Below are 20,108 nucleotides of genomic sequence, written 5' to 3'. Positions count from 1 at the left end.
CCTGTGTCGGGCTCGCTGCTAACAGTGCGGAGCCTGCTTGGGATTATCTCTCTCCCTCTCTCTGCTCCTCCCCTGCTTGCTCTCTCTCTCTCTCTCTCTCTCTCTCCCCCTCAAAATACATAAAAAACTTAAAAAAATAAGTATCAGTAAAGATCTTTCACCAAAGGAGTTTTTGATTCCAAAGGAGGGGTTCTCTCCTAGGATTTACAGTTCCTATCAATGGGGTCCATGAATAAACTTCAGACAATCTATACATGTGAATTAGGAAAAGAAAAGTTGTATCTTTATTTTCACTAACCTCTAGCTGACAATTTACCATTTCTTGAAATATGACTTTACTCAACAAATCACAGTAGGATTAGCAATATTTATAAACGTTTCATCAAAGAAACTATTTTCATATCACATTTTGTTACAAATATCATAAAGCATGACTTACACTCACCACAGCTTCAAAATTACTACTGTTATAAACATAAAATATTTTCTTGAATCTTGTTATTTAGTATATTACAAAGCCTATCAATTACTGTATCACAAATTTCATTTTTCACATTTTGATAACTATTTTATTTTTTTGAGAGAGAGCACGCATGAGTGTGAGCCAGAGAAGGGGAGAGGGAGAGGGAGAGAGAGACTCTTAAGCAGGCTCAATGCCCAGCTCAGAGCCCAACAGGACCGTGAGATTATGACCATGAGATCAGGACCTGGGCTGAAATCAAAAGTCGGATGCTTAACCAACAGAGCCACCCAGATGCCTTAGATAACTATTTTAATATAACTGAATCTCTGGGTAACTTTCTGCAGTTAGTTTAGTGCATTTAAAATATTAAAAACAGTATTCGGAAAGGGGATGTATAAACTTCTTCAGACTTCCAAATGGACTCATGGCCCTTTGGTGGCTCTGTAATATATCCCCTGAGCTAAGATGAATAGCATTTCTCAGAATCCCCTACCCTGTAGGATTCCAGTTCGTTTGGGCCACAGAGACATTTAGTGAGATTTGTGGGCACAAGTGAAGCAGCAGCCATATTGCTTTTTATTGGGAAGGTCAGAGCAGAGTCATCAGGTGCCTCTGTAGATCATGCTCGCTGCAAATTTTTACCTCACTTTATTGGTATGACACACAATCTGAGCTTGCAACCATGCTACCTTTCCCTGAACCCTCCTTCAGCTCCTCTTGGGCCATATATGTGTTGAGCTTTGTGATGATGGGCACCTGCTATATGACATCAATATCATCAAGGTGGAAAGCAGTGAAAAGTAAGAAGTGACATGAGTTCCAACCCATTTTCTTTGTTTTCAGCAAACGTTTGTGAGTTGTAACTTGCTCTTTGCCACTTAACATCCATCTTCTCTGCTCAACTGCCTGTCCTGTTTCTCAGGATTTCCAACTCTAGTATCACATGCAAAGATGGCAGCCTTACAGACATCTTACCAGCTCCTACAATTATATAAACCTTTATAAAAAGCTCTTATAACAAAACACACACACATACACACACACACACACACACACATATACACCTTAATTTTTCAGCTTCTGACTGAATATTGATACAGCACAAAAATTATATTAAGGAACCCTGTTTTAAAACAGAGTCTCATATGGGGTGCCTGAGTGGCTCAGTCGGTTAAGCATCCAACTTTGGCTCAGGTCATCATCTCATGGTTTGTGGGTTCAAGCCCCTCATTGGGCTCTGTGCTGACAGCTCAGATCCTGGAGCCTGCTTCGGATTCTGTGTCTCCCTCTCTCTCTGCCCCCCACCTCCGTCATGCTCACTCTCTCTCTCTCAAAAATAAATAAACATTAAAAAAATTTTTAAACAGATTTTTATATTACCATTATACAATAATTATACAGCCATTAAATTAGTTAACATTTATTCTAATTTCAAAAGTAAGTGTTGGCTGACCTTTTCTGGTTATTAAAATATATGTAGGTTAAATTCATAATAAAATAATATAATCACATATTTTTATTTGGGTTATCACATATCTAATTGCTCCAGACCAAGTATATTAGGAAGACAATCCTAAAATTGGAACATAAGGAAAAAAAAAAAAGAAACACAGAAAAGAAAATATTACTAGGAAATGTTACTTTCAAAGCAGGGAGAAAGAATTATTAAAGAGCAATACTAAATGTCATGAGTCAATTCAAGGGGATAATTTAATTCCACTCCTACCTGAGTTCATAATACACTTGAGTCTTATCCCATGATGTAATATTCAGTCTTATACTTCAGTCTTACTCTAGGATTGGCATTTAAAGAATTTATGTAATTTACTGGGTCATAACACAAGTGACAGGACATCACCACTAATATATAGGGACATGTTCTCAGTCATTTTAAGAAAAAATGAAGATTTCTCAAGCATAGAAGAGAGACATACCTAGATCAAGACTTGAATGTGATGCAAAATTTTCTTTGCACTATTTTTGTGCAATGGTTGAGGCTGAGCACTTATGTTGCTGTCATCTGACCACGAACACAATAATACATTTAGATACATGAACATGTCACCTTTGGACTAAGAACACTGAGGAACCGCTCCAACCATAGGAAAAGTCCATGTAAAATGGCCCAATTTTTCCCCTTTTGGTTCCAAATGTAAAATTTTCTCCACCACCATGCAGCGGTAATTATTCTCTTTTGCAGATTCAGCATTCAAAATCTGACCAGTGCTGGATTTGTGTGTAGAATCCTCAAAACACAAATGCCTGCATTTGTCACCAACAAAGCTTTGATGCAGTCTCCTCAAAATACAGTAGAGAGTTTGAAACCAGTATTCTCAGCAGCATAAATAAAAGGTCCAATGTGTACATGTTGCTGAAGCGACAGAAGACTCAGAGGTTAACAAAAGGTGAAATAATAGTCTAGAAATCAGACCATCTCAGCAGATTGATATTTATGTGTTATTCTGCTACCATAAAAATTGCAAGGAGCTCATTTTCATTTACTTAGTAATATAAAGCCAGAATTTTAGAATGCTTAGTGTTAGGGAGACCTGAGGTTATATGCAGCAATACTGTCTGTCAGTGTTTAAAACACTTTTTTCAATTTCTGTAATTTTCTAGATTTCTTGTCAAAACAACTTCCGTATTGATAACTACCTCACTGAAACAAAATCAGTTTAAGATAAATTCTATTTCTTGGAAAAGTTTCTTATTTTCTCAGATGTGTATTTTATAAGCCATTATAACAGGATCAATTATCTGAGGCATAGTAAGAATCAATGATGCATAAACCTTTTTCAATATCAAGTTCAGAGCAAGGCAAAAGGTAAATTAATTAATGTGAAACTTAACACAAATGAAATAGAAAGGCACAGCTGTTAATTGTGCTAAGAAAATAAATCAGAGTTTGCCACCGTTAGAAAAATCTTTTTTAATAAAGAAATAATTCAAAGGAAATTTCATCAATATTGTCTGAGATTATAATGTCAAGAAATTGTGAGAGTGTGCATGTGTGCGTGTGTGTGTGTATAAACTTTTCAAAAGAGATAAAAATGGAGAACCTAAGGCTTTTAAATTTTGTAATGGTTTGTATCATCGATGCCCAAGGATGCAATTGATAGTAATTATGGACAAAGAAAAAGAAGTAAAGCACTTTTCTGCTAACAGCAAGAATAACTGCCATAGCTCGTGAGAAGGAATAATGGATAAAAATTTGTTATTTTTAGAACTGATGCTCACCATATCGATCTCTATTCTATACACCAATCTCTCACTGAAAAGAAACTGTGAATTTTCCTCTTAAAGACTTCTAATTTTTGCACTTGTACAGATGTTACAGAGTAATTTTTTCCCATTTAGGGGTGTTAAGAGCTCTACTCCTAATAACAAATGTGCCATAAATCCCCAGTGCAGAACACAGAGAAAGAAAGAAAGAAAGAGCAGGGGGAATGTGCATATTTTCCATCACGCTGCTAGAAAACTGTGTTTACCTAACAAATTCATCACAATGGAGCTTCAATTAGCCTAAATTCATTAAAAGGGTAAACTTACAGTTTTACTGTGTTGATTTGTGTCTTCAAGATCTTCGCCCACATTTTTAAGACAAAGTCATAAAGAACTTCTAGATGTCCTATTAGAACCCATTTTAAGCATTTAGAGTTTTTCTTCCTGACAAAATGTTCATCTTGCACACAGATACCTCCACTTTTGATGATAAACAGAATGGCCAGCAATATATGCTAAATAAGTTTATGTGTTGCCTAAATGAATGAATGCATAAACTTGAACTTTCACAATGAACTATCTTTATTTTCAACACAGCTGATACCTCTAACATTAGAGGTGCTTTTTCAGTCAGGAATTAAAAATTCCTGCCCTTCTGCTACTCACTAAAATCTCATTTATGAGTTGTCTGCCATAAAACTCCTACCTTAAACCTGCTAAAGACAGTTCATATTGAAGACAATCGTCTAAGGAATAAGCTGACATATATTTATTCCTTCAAGATTTTTCAGGCTTCTTCCCTGTGTTTCCAAGTAATCCGAAAGCTGCTATAATCACTTTGCTTCTTCAGGTAATTGCATTAAGTTTTGCTCAGGGTGTCTACCAAAGGTTGATCATATGTGGAAGATCTTTCTTATACTTTCCAAAGTTTCTATTGGAAATACAGGCCATTATGTTATTCATATATATAAGCATCCTCACAACACATGAGTTCTCTTGAACTTCTATCCTTTCATCTACAAATATAACAAATTCAAATATATACTGAGAAGCTATAGTTTTCCCATCACATATGTCTATTTGGTTGTTTGGCTGGTTTTGATATACACAATATCCTGTCCAGTTGTGTACCCAGCTTAACTAACCCACGCATCATATATCACTGGTTTTCAGCTCAGAGTCTACATTTTTCTTGTCAATTACCACAGCTTACTTTTAGATTAGGTAACATGTAACAACATTAAAAAGTATATCAGGGGCGCCTGGGTGGCTCAGTCGGTTAAGCATCCGACTTCAGCTCAGGTCACGATCTCGCGGTCCGTGAGTTCAAGCCCCACGTCGGGCTCTGGGCTGATGGCTCAGAGCCTGGAGCCTGCTTCTGATTCTGTGTCTCCCTCTCTCTCTGCCCCTCCCCCGTTCATGCTCTGTCTCTCTCTGTCTCAAAAATAAATAAACATTAAAAAAAATTTAAAAAAAGTATATCATGATATATGTTAAAAACAAAATGGTAAAAGTATATCTAAAAACGGAATATAAAATATTAGTTTGCATTGCTGAAATCATTGTTTTAATTCTAGTCTATCACAACTGGTGGCTAGAGCCCCAAATGAGTCCACATGAACAAATCTTTCTGATCTACATAATCTGCTTTAAAAGTTGATACTAAACATTTTTATTCTACATTATTCTTCACTGGCACTTAGGGAAATATTAAGTTAATTTTTATTATTCTATGCCAACTTCATTCATAAGGTTTCTATGCCATCTGCACTACTCTCATATACTCAATGCAGAGTTTTAGAAATATTGCTTAAATAGCTAAATAAGTTTGTTTTTTTTTTAACTTCAGGGCGAGTATCATTTTATCTTCTTCAACAATATCGAAGTTACTCTTGGCCATATCATAAATAGAGGCCTATCATGGAATGAGCAAACCAACAAATCAAATGTCTAGGCTACAACCTCATAGTTACCTCTTTCTTACAAAGTGACTCTGTCTTTTAGGAAGTAAAAAGAATTTTGTAAGTGAAGCAAAGAATCAAATCCATTTTGTTGCTATAAAATGTCCACAGGTACAAAACAAACTGATGTATGAATCAAATAATTATTCCTGAATGTCGACTCTGGGCTTTATGTGGGTAAAAATTACCACAAAATGAGCATTTTTTTTTCAACACTTCAAGAACTCCCAAGTTTTTTCACTTAAAAATTCAGTTTTGGATAAACTAGAGGTACAGTGACAATGTAAGACAAAAATGAATACAAATGACCCATTTGTTTTACTGTCAAGAATGCCAATTGTAAGGGGTGCCTGGGTGGCTCAGTCCGTTGAGTATCTGCCATCAGCTCAGGTCACGATCTCACAGTTCATGAGTTTGAGCCCCGCAACAGGCTCTGTGCTGTCAGCTCAGAGCCTGGAGCCTGCTTTAGATTCTGTGTCTCCCTCTCTCTCTGCCCCTACCCTGCTCACATTCTGTCTCTCTATATCAAAAATAAATAAACCTTAAAAAAATTTTTAAATGACAATGATAAAAAATGGGTTTGAGATGAATATATAAGTTGAGATAAGAAACTTCTGGAAAGTCAGTTCAGAATATTTCAAAAATTGCATCATTCATACAAACTGCCCCCTCCACCCTACCTCTTTAATTTTCATATTTCCATTCATGGTCTATTTTTCCACTTTTTAAGAGTTAGAACTATGGCATCATCTTTGATTTTTTTTCACCCTTTCCCTCCACATCAATTATTAGGAATTGACAGAAAAGAATTTCATTGAAATGTTTCTCATCACTGCCTCTCCATTGAATGAAGTATAGGCTTCACAGCATGGAATTAAGACTTTTCATGGTTTCAATCAATCTTACCTACTTAACTTTGCTTCCTCCTACTCATTTCATAAAATTCTCTTTCCAATGCCTTTAAATCTGGGACCTCTATCTTAAGTAAATTCTTAAGTTAAGAATTTTCTCACTCTATTCTTTGATATCAGCCATCTATTATCCATCTAGGTTTTTCCAATAGATTTTAACCCAATTTTAATTAGACTTATTCTCTGAATAACGGCAACACTTCATTTTGCACTTCGTTCATTCAGTGATTGCTTGTTTTCTACATCTTTTTTAATATGTATGTGGCCTACAAAACATAGCCTTAAAATGTTGTGGGAGGTCCGAGAGTTATAATATAGTATATAGGTATTACCTGTGAAGTATAATCCTCTCTTAAGGGAAAAGCAAGAATGGACACCAAAAAGATAGCTGTTTTTTTTTTTAATGTGCTCATTAAAAAAACATTTGTTTAGATGAATTCCAGACAGATGAACTTACTCTAGCTATAGGAAAGATTTCATGCCACAGGCAAAGGATCTACTTTGATCATCCTTTAAACCCGTAGAGAAAACTATACTAATTCTCCATTAGGGACTAAATAGTTATTCAACTGGCACCATCGCTGAGCAAGAGATGTTTTATTAAAGCAGTTAACTTCCTCCTCTGTATGGTCTCAGAAAATCAAAGCCAATGTCGATTGAAGTTAATGAGTTATTACAGAAGGTAAAACAGTAACTAATTTATGATCATTTAATCCTAGATTTAGAAGATTTCATGTTGTAATTAGCACTTTTTCTCTCAGATAGTCCTTCAAAGATGGGATACGTTTTGCTTTAAGAGATATTTCAAAATAAGGGATTTTCAAACATCTACCTGTAAGTATTCTAGTGCTTAAAAATTCTCGCAGCATAGAAATCTATACTGGTAACAGTCCAGGGTTATGATCCTTGGTGTTTTTTTTTTAATTTCTACAAAATATAGAACTGTCCACCTTTCCCATGAGCTCTTTCATACACATAAAGAATAATAATATTCAGTTATTTCATCATTTTCTTTTTTAAATGAATTATTCTTTTTTAATTTTTTTCTAACATTTATTTATTTTTGAGACAGAGAAAGACAGAGCATGAATGGGGGAGGGTCAGAGAGAGAGGGAGACAGAGAATCTGAAACAGGCTCCAGACTCTGGGCTGTCAGCACAGAGCCTGACGTGGGGCTCGAACTCACAGACCGCAAGATCATGACCTGAGCCGAAATCGGATGCTTAACCAACTGAGCCACCCAGGCGCCCCTTAAATGAATTATTCTACTTCCTTAAATATTTTTTATCAGAGAGACACTATTACTGAAAATCTGTGACCACAGTTTTTATTTTTCTCTTTGACTTTCTCCATATATTCCAGATTTTTCTTTAGATGAATACACCACAAATGCTCAGAGTAATAAAGAGGAGCGTTACCAAAAGCAAAAATATATTTGTTCCTGGCTCTTAAAAATATTTCTTGCATTTTACAAGTCTAAGGTCTAATAATACCTCCATGGTTTCTAAATTGTATTTCTTAGATGTGTAGGAACTGATGCAGTAATGCGGGAACAGGAAACTTCTATAAAAACCTAATAGAAAAGGCATATTCACCACTGATAAAACTGATAAAACTACACAGATCATATTGAACACCAATTTTTTTGCCATCTTTCATGAATAGGGTTTGATACACTGTAAATATTTAGCAAATGTTTTCTATTAATGAAAATTGTATACTCATTGAATACTACTGCTACTCAATGATCAAAAAATGGATTTTAAGAGATAAGATACACAGATAAATCTTTATTTAGTAAAAAAAAAAAAGGCAACTGATAATTTTTATTAAATGCAGTGTTTTAGGGTAAAAACTTCATGGTTTTCATGGAGAAAAATATTAATACAGATAACTGAGCTCACAGAAATACAAAAAAGCATAAAGGTCTACTATAAACAATTACACACCTACAAACTGGACAACCTGGAAGAAATGGAAAAATTCATAGAAACATACAACCTACCAAGACTGAATAAGGAAAAAATAGAGAATCTGAACAGATTAATTCCTATTAAAGAAACTGAATCACTAACTAAAAATCTCCCAACAAAGAAAAACCCTGGACCAGATGGCTTCACTGCTGAATTTTACCAAATATTTGATGAAGTATTACACCAATTATTTTCAGTATTCAAAATAAGGGAAGAGAAGGAAAAACTTCCAAACTCATTTTAAAGCCAGTACTTTCTTATGCCAAAGCCAGATTCAGATACTCTAGAAAAGAAAACTATAGGCCAATACCCCTGATGAATCTAGATACAAAAATTACAATATTTTCAACAAAATATTAGCAAACCAAATTCAGCAGCACATTAAAAGGATCATTCACCATTAATGAGTGGGATTTATCCATGGTCTGCAAAGATGGTTAAACATATGCAAATTAATCAATGTAATACATCACATTAATAGAATGGAAGAAAAGAATCATATGATCATCTCAACAGATACAGAAAAAGCATTTGACAAAATTCAATATCCATTCATTACAAAACACAACAGATTAGAGAAATAAGAAACAAATCTCAACATAATAAAGGCCATGTATGAGAAATCTGCAGCTAACATCATATTCAATAGTGAAAGGTTGAAATTTGTCCTCTTACATCAGGAACAAGACAAGAGCGCCCACTATCACCACTCCCGCTCAACATAGTACTGTAAGTCCTAGCTAAAGCAATCAGGCAATCAATCAACCAATCAATAAATAAAATAAAATAAAGTAAAATAACAGTAACAGAATTGGAAAGGAAGAAGTAAAATTCTATTTTCAGATGACATAAATTATATATAGAAAATCCTAAAGACAACCAAAACTGTTTAAACTAATCCACAAATTCAGTAAAGTGGCAGGATACAAAATTAACACGCAAAAGTCAGTAGCTTTTCTGTACACTAACAATAAATTTTCTGAAAGAAAAAGAAAAAGAAATTGATCCCATTCACAATGACATCAAAAAAAATAAAATAGCTAAGAAGTTTCATCACAGAGGTGAAAGATCTCTATTCTGAAAACTGCAGACACTGATGAAAGAAATTCAGGATGACACAAATAAATGAAAAGTATCCCATGTTCATAGATTGGAAGAATATTGTTAAAATATCAATACTACCAATAGCCATCAATAGACTCAATACAATCACTATCAAGGTTACAACTGCATTTTTTATAGAAAATTAAAAAAACAATTTTTCAATATTTACTTTTTTTTTGAGAGAGAGAGACAGAGCATGAGCAAGGTAGGGGCAGACAGAGGAGAAGACACAGGATCCGAAGCAGGCTCCAGGCTCTGAGCTGTTAGCATAGAGCCCGATGCAGGGCCTCAACTCATGAACCACAAATCATGACCTGAGCTGAAGTCAGATGCTTAACCAACTGAGCCACCCAGGTGCCCCTACAGAAAATTTTTAAAAATACACTCAAAATTTATATGGAACCACAAAAGACTCTGAATAGCCAAATCAATCCTGAGAAGAAAGAACAGAACAGGATCATACTTCCTAATTTCAAACTATACTGTAAAGCTATAGTGACTAAAACAATATGGTACTGGCATAAAAAGAGGCAAAAAGAGACCAATGGAACAGAATCCAGAGCCCAGAATAAACCAGAGTATATATGGCCAACTAATATTTGACAAGGGAGCCAAGAATACTTGGTGTAGAAAAAATAATCTCTTTAATAAGTGGTGATGAAATAACTGGATATTCACATACAAAAGAATGAAACTGGACCCAAACTTTGCACCACTCACAAAAATTTCCTTGAAATGGATTAAAGACTTAAATGTAAGACCTGAAATTAAGAAATTCTAGAAGAAAACAGGAAAAAAGCTCCTTGACATGTGTCTTGGCAATAGTTTTCTAGAAATTCCAGCTAAAGCACAAGCAACAAAATACAAAATAAACAAAGGGACCATACCAAACTTAAAAGCTTCTGCACAAAGACATGTGTCAACAACACGAAAAGACAAACTATAGAATGGGAAAAAATGTTTGTAAACCATATATCTGATGAGGGGTGAATACCCAAAAAAATATTTTAAAAACTCCTACAATTCAATAGCAAAAAAAAAAAAAAAAAAAAAAATCCCAAATAGTAGAATTTAAAAATGGGCAAAGCAACTGAATAAATATTTTTGCAAAAAAGATGGTCAACAGATATATGAAAAAATGCTTCAAAATCACTAGCCATTAGAGAAATGCAAATTAAAACCACAATGAGATATCTCATGCCTGTTAGAATGGACAGCATTAAGAAATGAGATGATAAATGCTAGCATGCATATGTAGAAAAGGGAAAACCTTGTGCACTGATGGTGGGACCGTAATGTAAGTATTTGGTACAGTCACTATGGAAAACAGTATGAAGTTTCCTCATAAGAATTAACAATAGAACTACCATTTGATCCAGAAATGTTACTTCTGGGAATACATCTAAAGGAAACAAAAACTCTAACTTGAAAAGATACCTGCACTCCCATGTTCACAGCAGCATTATTTACCATACGAAGACAAGGAAAACAACCTATGTGTCTATCAATAGATGAATGGATAAAGAAGTAATATATATATTTCACACACACAAACAATGGAATATTACTCATCTATTAAAAAAAAAGGAAATTCTATTAATCGGGACACCATGGATGAAACTTGAAGGCATACTGCTAAGTCAGACAGAGAAAGACAAATACTGTATGATCTCACTTAAATGCAGAATCTCAAGAAACAGAACAAAACAAAACACCTAACTCATGGAAAAAGAGGTAAGATGTGTGGTTACCTAAGGCAGGGGCTGAGGGGAGGTAGAATTAAAGAAAAGTAGTCAAAAGGTATAAACTTCCAATTATAAGATAAATAAGTAACAGAGATGTAATGTACAATATGATTGCTATAGCTAACACTGCTGTATGATATACAGGAATGTTGTTAAGAGAGTATATCTTAAGAATTTTCTTCACAAGAAGAATTTTTTTTCTTTTTATTTTATCTATATGAGATAATGGATGTTAACTAATCCTATTGTGGTAATCATTTCATAATATATGTTAATCAATCATTCTGTATACCTTAATCTTATATAGTGATATATGTCAATCCGTTCTCAATAAAACTAAAAATAATTACAAATGAATCAGGTTTGAAAAAATTGGAATTTAAGATGATTTTTGTGCTAGCCTTGTACATCTTTATTTTTTTTACATGAGCTATGTGAATATTTGTCTTTACAAAATTTCCCTCTTTTGTATGTGATGCTCCATAAACTTCAAGATATTTCTGAAGTGGTTTCTGTCCTCCAAATTACTATACAGGTTTCTAAAATCTGTCTTTAGGTGTGGTCTTCATGTTATCATATTCAACACTAATTAAGTTGTTCAAACATATTGGGTTAACAAAACACCCTCAATGAAAAAGCACTGCTTCTATGCCACAGATGACAAGTCTTTAGGTATATATTTTCATTTGTTTGATCTCCCTTGCACTTATTATAGAGAGATACAGCATATTTTTTTTCTTTTATTTGGTGGAAATAGCCTGCATGAGAGAAAAGCAAAAGAAAGGAAAAGGAAAAGTTACAAAAAAAATTAACAGCGTGGATTACAGTCTCTCAATCTACTGGGTTTTTCATAGAAAACTAATTAGAGGCAAGAGACTATTTTATCTCAATACCAGAAGGTAGCTTATAAACAAAGGGAGAAACTATTTGCTTTACACTGTGTTTTACAAACTGAAATAGCAAAATATTTTAACTTTGAGATAACGAGAAATGTAAATTTAAAGGTTCAGGAGACATTCAATTTAATGTCATTCATGACTCTTCACACAGAAGCCTTTGCTGGTTTTCTTTTTATCATATGAAATGCACAAATATTAGATCCTAGTACATCAAAGTTATGTAGTACACATCTCACCATGACGAATATTATAATCCTTGAATGTAAAAGCTATATTAGTAACAAAATAAAATCAATATGTTTCCCAAAGACAATCAGTACTCTGTTACTTTCATGAGGCCACATAAGGCAGTTAGTAGAGATAACATTAAATATATTTGTTTGCTGAAATGAAGGCTATTATAATTACCAATATATTTGCCCAGGCAAATCAGTATTACTCACAGCCCTGCCTCTTACATATAGCTCTTCAACTAATAAAGTTCTTATCACAAGTCATTAAAATAGTGGCTAATAGATACAAGGAAACAGAGTTAATTTTAAAAAGAAATGCTATTCACTGAAACTGAATAAAATCTGGGTAAAATAAAGTTTGAAAAAATAAAATCAATTAAAGCCCATCCATTAAAGAAAGTCTGACTCCAATTCCAACTTAAACATGTGGCTCTCTGTAGCAGAAAGTCTTCTCTATAGAGGATAAAAATAGATGAACTTACAAAATGCAGCAGCGCCTTGTTTAATCACAGCAGGACAACTGAGTATATTCTCTCAGAATTCGTCTTGGGTACATTTCCTAAAAAAGAAAATTTAAATAAACTTAAAGGCTGAACTTAAAAAAAATTAACTATAAGGAAACTCAGTTTGTGTAATGGGAAGACCGACCACACAAATACTGTACAAATTGTAGGCCTATCTAAATAGTCACGAAACCATAACATCACAGTGTTCCTAATGCCATTTGTGCCAATATTCAGGTCATGAGAAAGAATTTCTATCAATTTCTAAACAGTTCCAAAATATTTAGATACCTCAGTATGTTAAGAGTGTGTCAACTGAAGGTTTATTTTCTGTAAGACAAAAAAAAAGTTGTTTGTATCATGTATGTGCGGCTGAGCAGCTAAGACACTCAGCAATGACTCCAAAGTCAGAGGACAAACAAAAACTCCCAACTAGAATACCTGGTCCCACCTTGATACAGTTATTTCATGATGATTAGCCTGAAATCAACAGAATGTCTGAAATACAATGAGGGTTGATGGAGGGTGGGAGGGAGGGGAAAGTGGGTGATGGGCATTGAGGAGGGCACCGGTTAAGATGAGCACTGGGTGTTGTATGGAAACCAATTTGAGAATAAATTTCGTATCAAATAATGAGGATGAATAAAAATATGACATACTTGAAGGATATACAAAACAACACTGTGTGAAGCTAAGCAACAGGTTCACTTATGGATCCTTAGACATTCTAAGCAGCGTATCAAGAAGAAACAAGCCAGGTGGGTGCACTCCCTCTTACATCCCTATGTATAAAACGGCACTAACTATTCCATCCTTCATTTGTTTTAGAATTCACTCCAAAGAAAGGCAAACATGACTACAATATTGAATTGCCTATGCGTGCTTGAAAGGAGTAACAATGTCAATTGTCCATTCAGTGAGCTGAACATCAATCTCTTAGAATCTCCCCTTATTCTTTTTTTCTATGAAGAAAGATCACAAGGTAGTATTTTAACAAACTATTAGATATTATTGATCATTTTTCAAAGAATGTATAAGTAACATTGTAGTTGTAGATAAAATATGACATGTTCATATGAATTATATATAATATGAATTATATATAATGTGAAATATGTGTAATATGAAATATTATATTTATACATCTATTGATAGAATCGATATACAGGGAGCAAAGTGAACACTGTATAATAGCTATTTGAAATTAGCTTGTCTATAGAATTAGTAAATTGACTTACAAAAGTCAACTGCTGCTGCTAGGAACACACTGTAGCCATATCTTGTAGAAAAACGAAATTCAGACTATATACAACAAATTGAAAACCAGATAAGTCAGAGAAATAACAATAACAACAAAAGTTTCCATAAGGGAAGAATAAAGTATATAGAACTATAAGAATTGCTATTAATTTTTGTTATTATCAATGCAGTTTTAAACACAAATAAGTCTTTTATTTCTACTTTCAGTGCATATTTTTAAATAAATTGCCTATTTTCAAATACCCAAAATATAAAGAATATGACCAATCAAATACCCATCAACAACTGCAGATGATTTCTTTTACAATTAAAGAAAGGTATTCTTCTTGGGCTCAGAATAGTCCAACTGCTGTCATCCAGCTTTAACTATGGCTACCTTGTTTTGCTCAAATTAAACTGGATAGCTTAAAATTTTTACATGTTTCAAAAGACCTCATATTTACAGATTATATAATTTAAATGAAATTTAGTTATTAAAATCTGAGTTTCAAGTAGAAAGTATTGCAAAATATCAACGGATCTATTAGCATAATGAAAACAAATAGAAACCCTAACAAACTGTTCAAAAATTATACTGTCATTAATTGCATGAGACCACTAGTAGGCATTATGTTACTTCATCATTTTAGGCTTTCCAAGCTGGCCTTTCAAAGCTTAATAAACCAGATGCTTTTCTTCTTCATATGTCCCTATTCAACATTTACTTCCCTTTGTGTAATAAGGCATGACAGTCAACAAAGGGAGGAAGGTAGATGGGAGGAAGAGGAATAAGAGATAGGAAGTAAGGGAAGAAGGGAGATAGAACAAACCTTACATAAAGAGATATGTATTTGGGGAAAGGAGGGATTCTAAGACTAAACTGTAGTGACCACAGTGTTCTTATATATTTTGGCATGTGGTGAGGTGGGTGTCAAAATTATCTCTGTATAAGTAACTGGGGAGAATGCTGAGAGAGAATTAAGTAAATAGAAAACTGTGTAGATAATTTTATCCCACAAATAAATTATAAAAGCAGAAGTGGGAGAATGTCATGATTTAATTAACAGATGGTACATAATGACTAGATATGTGATTTATCTTTCAAACCATTCTGCCATGATGAATACTGAAGATTCTTTTGCAAAAAGGGAGAATATAGGTTACAGTTGTTTCACTAAAAATTGTGAAAATTTTGTTTCACTAAAAATGCTGGATGGGTTTGGGTATTCAGATTGAGCATAGCACATCTAATGGTGTTCCAGTAACTTGAAACATTTTCAGTTTTGTATTTTTATTATAAATGTTTATCCGAAATAGTTTATTTGCATACTTACTATGCCAAACTTCCAGTAAATGGGATAAACTGTTCTATTATAATACAATAGGATCAATATACATCATTCCACTTGAGTTTGCAAAGGAGAAACAAATCTGACAAACTAGTAATCAAAATATAGTGGTGATTTAATACTATCTATAATAATCTGTACCTCTAAACAAGTAGCTGGGCTTCAAATTGGTATATCCATCAATATTTATCTATTTATCTAACTACCTGCCTTCATATGCTTATAATACATAAGTATATGTATCTGTAAAATTAAAAAAATCTCTCCCTGCATTAATTTAGTGGATATATTTATATTTAATGTATTTTTATTGAAGTTTATATCAACTGCATTTTGTTGATTGCAACATTGCTGCAAAGTACTACTGAATCCCCTATCTATGTCTAGAAGGTGCTTTCATTATGATATAAATCATTATTTAACTGTAATTTTTTAAAAAAATTTTTTACATTTATTTTTGATAGAGAGACACAGAGCACAAGTGGGGAAGGGGCAAAGAGAAGGAGACACAGAATGTGAAGCAGGCTCCAGGCTCCAAGCTGTCAGCACAGAGCCCCATGTGGAGGCTGAACTCACAAACCACAAGATCATGACCTGAGCCAAAGTCGGACACTGAACCGACTGAGCCACCCAGGTGCCCCTATTTAACTGTAATTAATCATTAATAATATAAAACTAAGTATTGACACACTCTTAAATGAGAGATTATTAGATAATGATGCATTCACTGTAAAAGAATCAAAATATTTAGTGTGGAAGTTTGGTCATTAGAAAAATTAAATGTTGTGTTAAAACTTAGGCAGACCACATATGATGTTATATTACACTTGATTATTTTTGCTAAGTAGTGGAAACACAATAAAATGTACAATAAAGTTATAAAAATACAATTATTATAAACTTATTTTCTTATAATAAAAAATACTGAGACATGAAGACAAAAAATGGAAAACTTTCCACCAAAAAAAAAAAGAAAATTAGGACACTGAAACAAAAAACTGAAAACTGAGGATTGAATGACAAAAAAAAGAGGGGGAAAACCTCAGAGCTATTACTTTTGCAGAATGTAGTATGAATCATCACTAATAGAACAGGATGTGAAATTATCTCCCACTTCTATGTCTACAAGGACTACTGACTTTCAATAAAAAACTAGCAGAAAAACAAAATCCTGAAAACTTCATCAAACCAAATGTATTCCACCAAAATCTCAAAATATGGACACATTTTTCATATTCATCAGAGAGCTACTCTTGCTAAGAATCATCATCTCATAAAATAAAGCTTGACATTACAAAAGTCAGCACAGATAGGAAGTTTTGGGATATTTGTCATATTCTTATTTTCTCAAATGAAAAAAATCACTATATTCTGTTTGCTTTATGCAAAGAATCTTGTAGTCAGTGTGAATTTCTGCAGGTATAAAAAATATCAATGAATACTTGAGAATGACCAATACTCAACTCTGGCGAGTGAGTAAACAAGAGTGAAAGAGACTGAAAGGCAATCACAGGATCAGGTATTGAAAATGTAAATCTCATTTGGAAAAATCAATAACTATTTTTGTTGAAGAACAGACACGAAATGAAAATAAGAGATGGCATGTTTTTGAACACATAATATACATAATTTTGGTTTTGGCAAAGCAAATGTGTTCAGAAGATCATCCAAGGAAGTTTGAGAGTGATAATTGAAATTTCTGCATTTGGCAAAGATCATAGCAAAACTTGATAATATTATGAAAGGATATTTATTCACACTAAAAACACTGGCATCCAGTAATATGACACATTTAAGAAATAATATACAAAGTTGAATAATTAGATTTATTACAGAAGTAATGAATCATTCTTTTTGAAGAAAATGTTAAATGTCATTCAAATTATTTTAGATACAGCTCATGATGTAATCTTTGTATAATAAATTATAATTAGTGAGAATTTGATAATTTGAAATTTTCAATATTTTTATGTAAACATTTTTAGGACATTTTTTTCCAAAACAAAATTTTTGCAAATTCCTAACATTCAGAATCTAGGGGGAAGTATTGATGACTATGGATGTCATACCTGCCACAAAATATGAAAAAGAAAAATAGATTTCAGTAAAATTTTAATTCGAGGAGGCAATACCCAAAAGAAAATTCTATGGAATTGATTTTTTTTTATCTTTCTGTCTAGTCTGTAGGCATGAATACTTAATGATACAGAAAAAATTTCTCTGAACATTACTGATCTTGTCTTATGAGGCTGAAGATCTTAACAATATTCCTTGGCTTCAATTAAATTTCGGATGTTATTGAAAAATTTTCAACCATAAAGATGAAAACATTATGAATATTCAATGTATAAGTTAAATTGATGCTTCATAACAGTAAAACTCAACGTTATCAAGCAATTCTATATATAAATCTCTTGATGAAAATGCTAGACAATGGTGTACATTCCAAAATACCTGCTTTTAAATTTATTTCCTAGTTCTGCATGATGCACTAAGTTAAAGTAGCAATTCAAAGGAGTCTACATTTTTTGTGAACGGCCAGATACCAGATGTTTTAGGCTTTGCAAGCCACATATAGTCTGGGTTGTACTGCATACTCGTGTGTGTGTGTGTGTGTGTGTGTGTGTGTGTGTGTGTGTGTGTGTGTGTGAAAACATAAAAACAAAAACATTCTTAGCTCATGGACCATACAAAAGCAAGCCACACTTTGCCAGTTTCAGTTTCAGAGTTTCCTAATACAGTAGCCACTAGCCACATGTAAATTTAAGTAATACAATAAAAACCTCAGTTTCTCAGAGCGGCCACATTCCAAATTCTCAATAGCCACATGTAGATTTAAACTTTAGCAATTAAATTAAACAAAATTAAAAATTATCCAGCTCTCAATAATTCCAAGAACTCAATAGGCACATGTGGTTATTGGTTACTGCACTGAACACTAAAGATAGAAAGCATGTTGAGAAAGTTCTATTGGATAGTACTGTTTTAGAAAAAATATATTCAAGAACCCAATGTGTGTGTATCAGTGTGTGTGTATCTCTTATAAGCATTAGGAAAATTCAAAGCAAAAATGGCTGAATCTCTTGACATTGATACTAACCCCTGCCTTGTAGAAAAGACAAGAATTTAAAAGATGACTTAATTTGACTATGAATTCCATTCCATCTTTAATGTAAAACTGAACATTTCTGCATTTGGCAAAGATCAATATGTCAACTCAATGTCTCCTTTAAATAATTGAATAATTGCTATTTTAAAAGAATATTTCACAATGCTCAGGACACCTGGGTGGCTCAGTTGGCTAAACGTTCGACTTTGGCTCAGGTGATGATCTCACAGTTCGTGGGTTCGAGCCCTGTATCAGGCTCTGTGCTGACAGCTCAGAGTCTGGAGCCTGCTGCAGATTCTGCGTCTTCCTGTCTCTCTGCCCCTCCCCTGCTCAGGCTCTGTCTCTCAAAAATGAATAAATGTAAAAACAAATTTTTTAAGAATATTTCACAATACTAAAAAAAGAAACCTTTCTCATTTTAGATCAATGCTTACCCCATTTTAATGGGCACACATGTCATCTAGGAACCTTTTAAAATGCAGATTCTGATACAGTAGTTCTGAATTGGGCTATAAATTGTGCATTTCTAACAAATTCTTAAGTGATACTGAAACATCTGGCCCAGGGACATATAGCTTCAGGATGATGTATGCAATTTGGTGGATTATGATAAATATAAATGGAAATTAATACTTATTATTGACTAAACCGAGTAATAATATGTATTGTCAGGAACTAAGAACCTTAAGCCATTCTTTAAAGTCCAGTATGACATTCATTAAGTATTTAAAATATTTGCATTAGTAATTTACAAGGTAGTTTTAAAATATGACTTCCCAGGGGCATCTGGGTGGCTCAGTCAGTGGAGCGTTGGACTCAGGCTCAGATCATGACCTCACAGTTTCATGAGTCTGAGCCCTGCATCAAGTTCAAGTATGGAGCCTGCTTGAGATTCTCCCTCTCTCTCTGCCCTTCCCCGGCTTGCACTCCCTACTTCTCTCTCAAAAATAAATAAATAAATAACGGATTAATGATATTCCATCACTTATTTTTAAAAAAATGTTTTCCCGAGGTGCCAGAGTGGCTCAGTGGGTTAAACATCCAGCTTCGGTTCAAGCCATGATCTCGCGGTTCATGAGTTCAAGTCCCACATCGGGCTCTGGGCTGACAGCTCGCAGGCTGGAACCTGCTTCGGATTCTGTGTCTCCCTCTCCCTCTGCCCCTCCCCTGCTCACACTCTGTCTCTCTCTGTCTCTCAAAAATGAATAAACATTAAAAAAAAACTTTTTAATGTTTTCCCAGAATATTCAATGTCCTTTGTCAAATGTGAATGTGACTTTTCTAAATTAAGTTTATTAGAAAGGATTTTTCTACAAAAAGACTATCAAATATACCAAACTCTAAAGTAAAAAACTCAGTATTGGAACATATAAATATTAAAACTGTCTAAATAATTT

The 20,108-nt window shown here is 33.6% G+C and overlaps 1 protein-coding gene across 2 annotated transcripts in view; it reads right to left on the bottom strand.

Annotated features, from left to right (window-relative positions):
• The window catches only part of MARCHF1 (membrane associated ring-CH-type finger 1), an 853,816-nt gene that overhangs the window by 562,435 nt on the left and 271,273 nt on the right, over positions 1–20,108 (bottom strand). For both annotated transcript variants that reach the window (XM_053216753.1, XM_053216752.1), the window contains exon 2: positions 12,994–13,070. The gene's annotated coding sequence lies outside the window, so the exon portion shown is untranslated. The remainder of the gene's footprint in view (positions 1–12,993; positions 13,071–20,108) is intronic.

This window comes from Acinonyx jubatus, chromosome B1 (genome assembly GCF_027475565.1).
Source record: "Acinonyx jubatus isolate Ajub_Pintada_27869175 chromosome B1, VMU_Ajub_asm_v1.0, whole genome shotgun sequence".
NCBI lineage: Eukaryota > Metazoa > Chordata > Mammalia > Carnivora > Felidae > Acinonyx > Acinonyx jubatus.
This window is presented reverse-complemented; position numbering and strand designations above follow the sequence as displayed.